A 12,427-nucleotide genomic window follows, 5' to 3' on the forward strand; every position below is an offset into this window, starting at 1 on the left:
TTTTGTGTTACATATTTTTCATTATGCAGGCTGGTGCTTGAAGTAAAAGGTCAGAAGGTTTGCCAGAAAAGCCCTCATTCAGACCTACATAAACCTCTCCCACGAGGCCTGGGCAGCACTGTCAGGGCCTTTGGAAGGGAGAGTGGTCTGTGAGCAGTCAGTGCACCCACTCCACCCAGTGTGTGCGGGGGGGTGCTCTGCTGGGCCCCGAGGATGCGGGGTCAGGGGATGTTGCCTCTGTCTTCATAGAGCCTCAGGTCTGAGGGGGAGGCCCACCCTCAAGGAGGCTTCAGGGCTTGAGCAAAGTGTTACAGGAGCCCAGAGGAGAGCAGTGGTTTTTGCCAGAAAGAAGGAAACAGAACCCAGGCGAGGTGCGGAGGGAGAGCTTTGCCAGCAAGTAAGCCACAGAAGTGAGTTTGAAAACCATCTTCTTTTTCAGACTCCGTTGTTTTCCTAGTTAATCCATGTGTTTTTCTTTCCCTTTTTCTTCATTTTTTTCTTTTCTTCATGTACCCTCTGCCTTGAGTTTCTTCTGTTCTCTGGCTTTTAATTTCTTTAAAAAACTGAAAGTGTACGTAAGGAGGTAGGAAGCAATAATTAATAACATTTTTTAACCATCCTCTGAGTGTCACATAGCATACTAAGTAGTTGACGTGCACATGCTTTCACTTACTCCTCAGAGCGCATTTTTAAGGTTTATATGTAGACAGTATCTCCTTTTATAGGTGAGAGGAAAGTGAGGCTCAGAGATTAACTGATTTGTTGGGGCCCATACAGTGAGCAGGAGGGAGGGGATTCGAACTCGGCCTCAGCCTCCCGCTCCTGCTCATTCAGTGCACTGTGCCTGTGTTCCCTGGGTTCAGATCCAGGCCCCCAGTGCTACCAGACATGATTTCAGTGGTGCCCACACCTTCAATAGCAGTTATTCACAAAGGAATAATTCACAAAGTTAGTCCCTTTCACTGATCTTTTCATCCTACACCATTTCCCCCACTGCGCTAAAATGTTTCCAAAACCTTTAACTTGGCTTTACTTTGCCAATCTCTCTTTCTAAGGACTAGGGAGCAGCCTTCAGGCTCACAACCTTCAGCAGGAAACATGATTTTAAAACAAGTGTTTCTTTTCATACTCACCTTAAAGTTCTCTTTAACATTTATTGAAGTAAAAATGCTATTTAAGGAAAAATACTAAGTCCAGATAGGATGCAGATGTGGCCAGGTTGTGAAGGTGCTGTGGGAATGCGTAATTTGGGAGAACATTCCCGCCTTGAGGGAGGAATTCAAGAGAGATGAAAGCCAGACAACCCACAGGGTCAAGTTTTAGCATTTTTCCATCTGGGAGTCCGGGCGGGCTAGTGATTCTGTCCCAGTTGCTGCCTTTTCCTTCCTTGTATGTGGCAAAATGTTTGGAGGCTCTTTGGCTTAATGATCCTTCTTTCAGGCATGTACTGATTTATAACTTCATAGCCATCTGTCTGCCTGCATTGGCCATGGACTTGGGAAGTCCTTGCCTTAAACTGTTATCTTTAACAGCAAAAGGAACAGTTTGCATTAAAGGGCCTTAATCTGGTATTTTAGGTCTTAGAAAAAACTAGGTTTTCCCATTGATAAGTAAATTTTGAATGTATCTGAAGTTATCATTCTGTTCTGTTTTCCTGACAGTGTCATAAGAATCAAAGGAATGCTCATTTAAATTTCTTTACCCAGTGATACAAAAGTTTTAAACTGCATAGTTAGGGCTAAATGGCAATTCTGTTTTTCTTTTGTTAAAGGACAGCACAATTAGATTTCAGTAAGATTGAGATTTCAGTGTCTCTGGTGTATTCGTCAGGACAGATTCACAAGCAGTTTGCAAGTGTCCATGAACAAATCAGGTTGATAATACATTGATACCAGCACAAATAGATGGTCCTCATCACCACACAGACAAAACAGTCAGGAGATGGGCTTGGTGCTGTAAGCACAAGTGGCATGATATAATGAAGTTGTATTCCATTAAGCTCTTGTGTACGGGGAGCAAAATGTCATCACCTGAATGTGGCTGCATTTCTGTGATACAACCTCATCTGTTCCGTCAACTAGTTTTGCTCTGATCAATAAGCAGTTTTCTGTGGCCTTTCACTGCTGTCAGATGTCATTGAGTGATGTAAATGCACGTCAGAAACTAGAAACTTGACAGCTCACCCAGAGTATGAAAGAAGAGAGAAGAGGGAAATCACTGCAAAAGACATGGTTGACAGCTGACATCTCCTCGGGGTAACTGATTGGATACTGTAGCGGCCAGCCCTTTCCCCATGTAAACACAGAGGAAAATGATCCTGGTACGTGTAAAATACAGAACAGATGTTTTAAAATAATTTAAGGGAAAAATGATTATTGTGAACTGTAGCATAGTGATCGCGTAAACTGTTTATGTAAAATACACCAAAAATTTTTAGTTGCCATTCATTTTTGACCGAGAACAGTTTAGGTAAATGAAAATGTGATCTTTCTAACCATTTTCTCCATCACCCACTGCCAAAACTACAATTAGGAAAGTTTGTGTCAGCCCAGAAAGAGATGTGGCCAAAAGGACATTTATTACAACAGTCTCCATGCAACTGAATATTATGTAGTGATAAAAGGAGGAAAAGGACAGGATTGTATCCTCACTTGGGAAGATTGCCGGGGTCCATTGCTAAGTGAAAAAGCAAGACATAGAACAGGGTGTGGTGTGCTGCTTTTTATGTAGAAGAAAAGCACATAAGGCTGACTGAGTTCAGATGTGCACATAGAAAGGCTGAAAGGATCTGTTCACAGCATCCAAAGTGGGGTGCAGGGTGTGCGCTGGAAAGAGAGTGCCAGAATTTCAAGGGAGGCTTCATTGTATATGTTCTCATATATTTTTTTTTAACTTTTTAAACCATACGAATGTATTACCTATTCAAAATATTGAGTTATAAAAAGGCATTTCTTTATTTCATGTACAAAGTTGTCTTAAATGCTCAAAAAGAAATACAGTAGTTATATTAACCAAAGGACGTATTCCAAGAGCAAGCTGGTTAGATTCTGGATTGCCAAAACTAGAAAAAAGCTTTCAGATACATTAAATACTCGTTCAAATAATTTTAATAGCATTGACTAAGATTTAGGGACAGTTAGGTCATGAAAATTAAAAGAAAACTGTTATTTGTTGAGTGCTTACTGTATGTTGAACACCATACTGTGCACTTTATAAATATTAACTTATTTAAAACCTCACACAGAAAGTATTATCATCTCTGTTTAACAGATGAAAAAGCTGATGCCCAGTGAGTTTAAATAACTTACTGTAGACACACATCCAGTAAAGCTGGAGTTCAAACCCAGAGATAAGTCCAGGGTCTGGGTATGAGAGTGGAGAGAGCTGTAAACAGCACGAGTGTGTATAGACCTGGAGGACAGTTGCCTTTACCTGTCTGTGTCTTCAAGAGTGGAGGACAGTGTGAAATCTCTGGGCTGTCTGTTCCCTGTTAAGATGACTTTTGAACCATTTACATTTCCTTCCAGCTTCTATTTCAGTCATAATCCTGTGCTGATGGTTAGTTCATCTCTAGCTCTTTTCCGAGTTCCATGGAGGAGAGACCAGTTCTCTTATGCTGCCCACTGTACTCCAGCTCAGACCCTGATCCACAAAAGTGCTTAAAAGTACTTGATGAAGGAATGGCTTCTTTTAAGAGGCAGACTCTGTATTAATGACTGGATTACATCACATTGGTGTGGTTATCTTTTGCAGACTAGTAATGAAATAGTTCTTTCTTAGTGCATGCTTTTCACTAACAAGGAATGCAGCTTTGAGGCCAGAGTGAACTGAGAGTTTGTAGGTTCAAGGCAGAAAGATATCAGTTTATTCTATAAATAGTGAACCATCACTTCACTATTAGGAGTAACAACTGTAAAGGGAGAAGATTGGGGAGTTAAAATCATCAAAGATAAAGTTTACTTTGACAAAGGGAAATTTAATTAAAAGAATCCACTGGAACAAAGTTGCATCAGAACTTTAATCTTACCACAGTGATTGTTCAGAATTTGAGTGGGCATGGGTGTCTTGAGACCTTCCCTCTCCTGGGCTAATCTCCTGGGCTACAGCCCAGACTCTGTTCATGACCACCACATCTCTACTTTCTTTGGTTTTCACTTTTACTTTTGAAGTTCTTTTCCTCTTCATTTCAGGACCAGGGTTATAAGAATACTGGGAGGGGCTCAAAATTAAGGCCATCCCCACTGATTCCCCAAGACCCAGCCTGAAGGAAGACAAGTCCTGATGAATGAGTGAGTGAATGAGAGAGGGAGTAGGGTAAGAAGGATTTTAGGTCAGGGGGTGGCTCCACTGAGGATGGAAACAGACTGGGTGGTTCCTGACAATCAGATTGAGGTGGTGGGCAGTGGCGGGGGGGGGGGGGGGCGCTGCTGATGGACACAGGGAAGACTCTGCTTTGGATGTCATCAGTCTGTTTCTTACCCATTCACTTTCCTAAGACTGGCTTTAAGTACCTTCTCTGTCCTCAGCACTTCCCAAGAGCAGGAATATGCTTCACATACATGGGCCCTTGTCCTCCTCTCCCAACTGTGTGCTGAGTAGGAACCAGGCCCTTGACTGGTCCTTCCTTCTTACACCTCAGAACCTATCACCAGCCTAATCCTTACAGTGTTTTGACTGGAACCCAAAGTTGATTACTGTACATGGAATCCCAGTCATAAATGGAATACATCATTTTATCCTGATGAACACTAACCTGGAGCTTGCATATCATGACCAGTCTTCACTTGGATCTGTATCATCACATGCTTATCATGTAGAGTCAATTTGGGAACCTCAAAGTCATCCCCTCCCTCCTAGAATCCTTTTTAGGACAAGTGAAATGGTTCTACTTCTCTTAAAAAATTCTCTTATCTCAGTGGGATATTTCTGTGTCCATTGACTTTTTTCTCTTTTTTGTTTCACCTAAGGGGGCAGCTGACTTTACTCTTGGTCCACCACTGATGGGGCCCTGAGGATGTCTTCTGCTTTTGCATTCTCCTTTGGCCAGCGTTTATAGTAGCTCCTCACCTCTTCCCTCTCTTGCCCTCACATCCCCACACCCACTTTTTCTTTATTTTTTTCTCTTTTAAAAATTTTGTATATGATTCTTAAAGCTTACACCCCATTTACAGTTATTATAAAATATGGACTATGTTCCCTTCATTGTGCAATACATCCTTGTAGCCTGTCTTACCCCCAATAATTTGTTCCTCCAGCCACCCACTCCTGTATTCCCCGCTGCAACTGGTTACCACTAGTTTGTTCTCTATACCTGTGAGCCTGCTTCTTTTTTCTTATAATCACTAGTTTGTTGTGTTTTTCAGACTCCATATACAAGTGATATCATACATATTTTGTCTGACTTATTTCACTTAGCACAGTGCCCTCCAAGTCCATCCATATTGCTACGAATGGCACAATTTCATTGTTTTTATGACTGCATAATATTCCATCGTGTGTGTATGTGTATGGAATGGAATATATATCACATGATATATATGTGATATGTATAAATTTATGATATATATAATGGATATTTATATTTATATTTATATTTATATTTATATTTATATTTATATTTATATCTCTCACATTTTCTTTAGCCAATCATCTGTCGATGGACATTTAAGTTGTCTCCGTGTCTTAGCTATTGTAGTATTGCTATGAACACTGGGGTGCATGTATCTTTTCAAATTAGAGTTTTCTCCAGATATATGCCCAGGAGTGGGATTGCTGGATCATATGGTAAGTCTATTTTTAGGTTTTAAGAAATCTCCATACTGTTTTCTGTGGTGGCTGCACCAAATTACATTCCTAAGAGCTATTCTTGATCCTTCCTTCCCCCTGAGCTCCAGTCTCACAATCCATTGCTTTAGTTAAACTAACCTTCTCCTTGGCCCCGTCCACCTCCATCCTCACCTCCCCTTAGACGTCAGGTCTCAGTTTCTGCATCACTTTCTCTGGGACTTAGCCCTGACTGGGCTATCTTTTTTCATGCTCTCAGTAGTCTGTCCTTTCCCTTAGAGCATTTGTAAGACTGTGCATTGTGCTGTTAGTTCACTGTATTCCAAGCACCTAACACATGTTTACACAGAGAAGTGATCAGTACATTTTACTAAATAGATGGATAAAGTAACTGGAGCCAGAAGTGAGAGTAAATGACTTATCCAGGATAGCATGGCAACCGTGTATCAGAATTAAGACAAAACCCACAGCATTTTCCACTGTATCTGGATTTGGTTTCTTTAGTAGTCATCTGTGTCCACACACGTGACTTGTTCATTCTGATTGCATGAGGCAAATGTGCTCCTCACTGTGTTTGCAGGGTGAGCTGGCTCTCTGCTTTCTTTCCAGCTGCTCTGTGGAGTTGGATCCTTCTGGGGCATTCTCTGTGCCCCTTCTTAAGGTTCATCACCAGAGCCAGACTTTGTTCTCTTGGTGTTTTAAAGCTAGAAGTTGAATGTTTACCCACTTCTCTTAATTCTTTAAAGTGACTCTTTCAGATTCTGTGTTTATAATTATTTATTTGCACTTTTGTGTTTTAGAGGCTTTTACTCTGAGTCTCGATCTTGGTGCTTCCATGTAAAATGCTTTTCTCTGAATAAGTAGATCTGGGGTCTTTATCTGTAACATTCTGCATCTCAGATTTTATGTTAGCTGTTTCTCTGGCTGAATGACACCCCTGGCCTTACTGACTCACTTGAAAGCAAGGGGCTTTTTATATCTCGGTGGCACGTAGTCTGTTTTCCCAAAATACAATCTCTGACCAGAAAATGGGTTGAATAGTAATCCCTCTTCACATACGCTGCCTGGAAACTGTCAGTTGGGCCTTATCTGGTGGGTGTTTTGGGATGTGGGCTCGTTATGCTTGCTTGGCAAACTCGATGTCATGATTTTTTTCTCAGCTCTCAACTATACAAAAATTTACCAGCTGGTCTTAATTTTGTTATTGGGATGGACAGAACTTCACTGTGATCCCTTTCCTTGTTTGCTCTGCAAATACTTAAAGACTGTTCCCCCTGGGTAAACATCTTTCCATGCCCCTCAGATGTCACAGGGAAAGATCTCTTTGGTCCTGCCGTGGCTTCTCCATGGAAAAGACTGTATCTCATGTGACAGTGATGTTCTTAAATGTGGCATCCACACTGAAGGGTGATTCAGTATGAACCTAGTATACTGGCTCTCAACTTAGAATTAAAGGAGTCAGAGTGTTATTTGTTTGCTTGCTTGTTTCTATTTTTGTTTTTTCCCCTGTCTTCAAACTTGGTTGTTAGACTTTCATGAAGGAGATTTTGAAGGGACCACTGCAGTGTGGTTTTGAGTTTGCAGATGTACCCTCACATAATGATGTTGGTAGTGATGGTCATAAATTTGAAGGCCTTGGTAGAAGGACCCTGTCCAAAGTCTATTAGCACAGATTTCTAGAAGTTGTGAAGGTAAGCTCTTCAGTTATCAACTAAATTCTCTTAAGACAGAATTAGAGTGGTTGGTGTAGATTTATGGTAAATTATAAGCACCATTTTGAATGGTGCTGACAAACCAAGGGACATTCTTAAGAGCAGTGAAGATTTTTCTGGAGAGTGGAAAAGTCAAGGGACAGGGCTGTTGTGGCCTTATTCACGAGTTAATTTTGCAGAAAGGCTGCCCATGATCGTGTTCTGGAAGATAGACTGCTGATTAGTATGAGTCTCTTTCAGGTTGTTTACTTTTCTGATCCTCAGTCTTCTCATCCTTAAAGTAATGACAGCAACCTGCTCCTTCTGCCTCCCATGAGTTATTAAATAATATCACAGGACTGAGATGAGGATCTTGAGTGATCGCTACATGACTACTGAATGTTTCAGAGGCATTTTGGTTTGGAGACAGTGGCTCCATTCAGAGTTTGTTGTTTGCCCAAGACCAGTGTTAAGCGACCACATAATGAATGCTCCATGATTTGCCTATAGGTAGAAAGCTGAATTATGTAGTTCAGATGATGTTCAAAGAAGTTGTATCCTCCATTTATATGTACAGCTATCCTTTGGAACATTTTGGTAAGTCAATTTGGTTTATATCATTGGAATAGCCCTTTTATATGTTGCTTTATATTAATTATATTATTAATATTAATGATATTTTTCTTCTTTACTAAATTTTCAGCTTCGGAAGCTCTGTCTTGTCTGTAATATGGAGCCTAGCAGAGATTAGGAATTCAATAAATAGTTCGTAGACCTTTAGAGCTGAAAGGGTGCTTGGTGGCAATCTGGTTTCACCTTCTCACATGTTTACAGATGGAGGGAAAAGGAGATCTAGGGGATTTGAGTGGTTTACCACAGTCACAGAGTCCGGGGAAAGTGCAGAATGTGGCCTTTCTGAAAGTCTTTTCCTGCTCTGTACAACATACAGCACTGCCTTTGAATAAAGTTTAAATGCAGGTTAAAACTTGTGTTTTAAGAGAGCATTCTCTACATACTGTTTTACATATGTCTCCCCATATACACATGCAAGGGTATATATATGTCTGATCCATAGAAAAATTTATCTTTTACTCTTAGTGCAATTACAACTTTTTGCTGCTTATTAAGACTTCAGAGATACAAACCAGTAGCTCAGTAATTGCTTTCTTGAATCTGCCTTTAATAATTACATTTAGTAAAGCTGTATCGAAAATTAGAAAGGCAGAGACTAATGGAAAACTAGATTTTTCACTGAATTAGAAAGCAAGACAATCCATATATTGACAACACTTCAAGTTGAAACAGATCAGGAAAACTGTTTTGGACTGTTTGTCCAAAGAGGCAAACCTGGGCCTGATGGGCAGTGGCACCCGCATTTTATGGGAGCAGAGAAACTCGAAGAGATTTCATGTAAATTGGCATGTGAAGAGGAGAGAGTCCAGGTCTGATTTAGATACAAGTCATTTGAATCTTTTAAAGCCTGGAATTTCTCCTTGGTACTAATAAATAAGTAAAAAATGAATTATATTAATGAAGTAGGAGTATCTCTCAATTAAAGAAGCACAAAATTCACTTGGGGGTCATACCTCGCTCTCAGAAAAAAACCTGAACAGGAAAATGGTGGAGGGCTTCATTTGGCCTGCTTCTGTGGGTTGGGTGCAGTGTTTTGACTTCATAGCCAGAGAAATTAGTCATTTTAGTTATATTTATTTCAGAATACATATTAAAGAGATCCCAGCAGTAGATTAACCCAGGATTGTTCAGATACTAGGAAGATAATTAAAATGAGATATAATGATGTTAACTAATTAAAAGCAAAATAAACTGATACCTCTTCTTCACGTGTCAGACAGACAGGGTGTTTTTGCACAGTAGTCAGGAGAGGGACCAAGTAGCTTGCTGGACCATCTCCCGCCAGTACCAGCCTGGCCACAGAGTTCACACTAAGGACCCAGGGAACCCTTCTCATACTGTGGAGGCACAAGGTTATAACAACTTTAGAAAAATGCCTTTAAAGGGATCTGATTTTTTGTGTCACTTTATCATAAATGTCCTAGCTGAATCCTTTCAATACCAAACTGTTGGCCCCATCCATCCCTTCCTGAGAGTGAGTGCGTGTTTGCTCACAATGCCTGGCAGTGGGATGTTGTTTGTGCCCCTCCAAGGCAAGAGGAAATATGTAGAAACTAGAGTGCTCAGGTAGTTACATACAGGCTCTGCTGCATTCACTTTCAGACTGACGAAGAAAGAGAGATGAGCATTTTGGAAAAGAAAAAGAAGCGGTGGGTTGAGAAGGCATGAGAAGTGAGCAGAGGGTGTGTGGTTCAGTCTTTTTGAAAACCCCTGTCTGGCTCAGATTAACCTGGAGCTTACATTTGACAGAGCCCTCTGATTTCACAGCCACAGGGTAGAGGAGCAGAGGAAGGTGATGGGGTAAGGAGGAGGATTGTCTGCCTTGAGAACTGAATTTGCTGTTTGGTCAGAGGGAGATACTGTAAGACAACTAATGGAATAGAATCCGATCCTGAAGACAATGATTTTGAACAGTAGGGTAAGCATGCAGTTATTTGTGAATGATTTAACATTTGTTTGCCCTGATCAGTATATAAAGCAAAGCACAGAATATGTGCATCTGGCATGGTCTCTACCTTAGAGTGGACTTGAGTTTTCCCTGTCAGTTTTTTGGGTACATACATATGCTCTTATGATTATATATTTCCTTAAACATGAAAACACTGTATTCTCTATATAGCCTGCTCTTATTTTTAAAAGTTTTAACAAGATTAACCATATCATTTCCTGTTAATAAATCTGAGACATAATATGAATGTGCTATCATTTATTAATCATTTTTCTACTAAATACTAGGTTGTTTACATTTTTCTAATTATAAATACACTCTTTCACTTTTAAAAGGCATATTTCAATTTCAATTTGGTGCCACTGTGTTGAACAAATAATTCGTATCCTTGTATGTTCACATATTAGTTGGGAAATAATTATCCTTATATGTTTTTGTTCTATTTCTATTCTTCATATGTCTCTTTTCAGATTAATTTACTTTTGCAATATATCCCATGAAAAATTACGTAGTAAAATGAATATAGCTCTTCTTTCCTACATAACTATTTTTATCCTTTTCTGGGTGGGGGAGTAATTATGATTGATTGATTGATTGATTGATTGATTTGGATGATTGATTCAATGGAGGTACTGGGGATTGAACCCAGGACTTCCTGTGTGCTAAGCACGTGCTCTACCACTGAGCTATACCCTCCCCCCATTTAACTGTACTTATTTATTTTTATTTATTTATTTATTTTTAATTGAAGTACAGTCAGTTACAATGTGTCAATTTCTGGTGTACAGCACAAGGTCCCAGTCATGCATATACATACATATATTCTTTTTCTTATTTCAACTATATTTAAATTGGATGTACTACTTGTCTCTGGGGCCAAGCAGCTCACCCATCTGGAAGTGTTTTCACATGTCCATGTTACACTGATCTTGTACATTTTAGTTTGTAGAGGGATAGCCTTGGCAAAGCCATGGTGAGGAGTAGAGTCCTTGAACACTTACAGAGCAAATGTTTGGGAAACGAATGAACCAATCTTGGCTGGAGGTGTTAGTTCCCTATCTGGTGAACCAACTTTTGGTCCGGGAAAGGACTTCCTCAGAGTTTCTTTTAACTCTGTGTTGTGTCCTGTAGGGGAACGCCTGGCATGAGGTGCACAGTCGCCCTGGCTCTGCCCCTGCAGAAACACTATGGAGAGAAAGAAAAAAAGGCTCATGTCCAAGTGATATAGGGGATTTAATTGTGAGTTTCTAGTACACTAAACCTAGAAGTGAGGCTTGGAGAAAAGCTATATCCTTCCTGCCCTCGGGAGCAGTTTTAGAGTTTTCAGATGTTGGCTGCTTTAGATTTAGCTTGGGCTCTTGGGAACAGCAGGAATTAGAGTTACACATTTTTGGTTTATCTATAGAGACCACGTATGTCATATTACTAAGGGAAAATGACCTATACAAACAACAGAAAACTTACAAAATGATTATATTTTTGCAAGTCAACACCTTTTCTTGAATCTATTGTTCTTTCTTTAAGGGAGTCAGACAAATTAAGTGATTATGATATATCATGTAACCAGGAGAATCTCTTGTTTGGGGTAAAAGAGATCAATATGAGAAGCTCTTGGAATGTCCTTTTTTTTTTTCCTCTTTAGCAGCTCCTTATATATGGGTTTAGAAATGCTGATTCTACATGAAGAATGACAGTAATACATGCTGAGGCCTGGCCTCGTTAGACTCCAGACTTCTTGGAGACTCTTTGGCACAAGTGTCTGTTACTTAGATTTAGAAAAGGTAGTAATTGGTTAAATACAGAAATTTAGTTGTAAATTTTTTTATTAGATAAACTTAGTTTTTCAACTGTCATGTATCAGTGCATTTTTAAAAGTAGGTTAACTTAAATTTAAGATAAACAATAAATAAGCTATTACTGTGATACAACTTCATCATCTACAATTGCCATGTTCTCAATGCTGCCCATTTCGACTGTCGCATTTAAAATTGCAACTTTTCCCCCAGCTCTCCCACTTTCTTCTTCCTGGATCTATTTTTCCCCCCATTCCAGGTAACCACTTTCTAAAACATACTGTATAATTTACTTATTTTCAAAAAATAAATCTATTGTTATCTGTCTCCCCCACTAGGATGTAAATTTCATGGGTGCAGTGCTCTTTGTCATTTTACTTCACTTATCGACATCAGACACCCTGAACATGGCTTAGCACATAGTAAGTGCTCAGTAAATACTTGGATAAAGAAATATCATCATTCTTTTTACAGTGTAACAATTTTAAACCAAGCATATATTGGGATTGTAAAATATGTGAAAAGTATATTGTTTAAGGAACTATTAAAACTCGGGAGTTTTGAAAGAAGGATGAGAA

At 39.7% G+C, this 12,427-nt stretch overlaps 1 protein-coding gene across 9 annotated transcripts in view; it reads left to right on the plus strand.

The window, feature by feature from the left end:
• SNX24 (sorting nexin 24) overlaps positions 1 to 12,427 on the plus strand; it is a 134,356-nt gene that overhangs the window by 47,341 nt on the left and 74,588 nt on the right. The window contains exon 1 of one of the 9 annotated variants that reach the window (XR_006720670.2): positions 4,263 to 4,289. The exons of the other annotated variants lie outside the window; for them this stretch is intronic. The gene's annotated coding sequence lies outside the window, so the exon portion shown is untranslated. Of the gene's footprint in view, positions 1 to 4,262; positions 4,290 to 12,427 lie in introns of those variants that run through there. 9 annotated transcript variants of the gene reach the window in all.

Source organism: Camelus bactrianus, chromosome 3, assembly GCF_048773025.1.
Source record: "Camelus bactrianus isolate YW-2024 breed Bactrian camel chromosome 3, ASM4877302v1, whole genome shotgun sequence".
In the NCBI taxonomy this organism is placed as follows: domain Eukaryota; kingdom Metazoa; phylum Chordata; class Mammalia; order Artiodactyla; family Camelidae; genus Camelus; species Camelus bactrianus.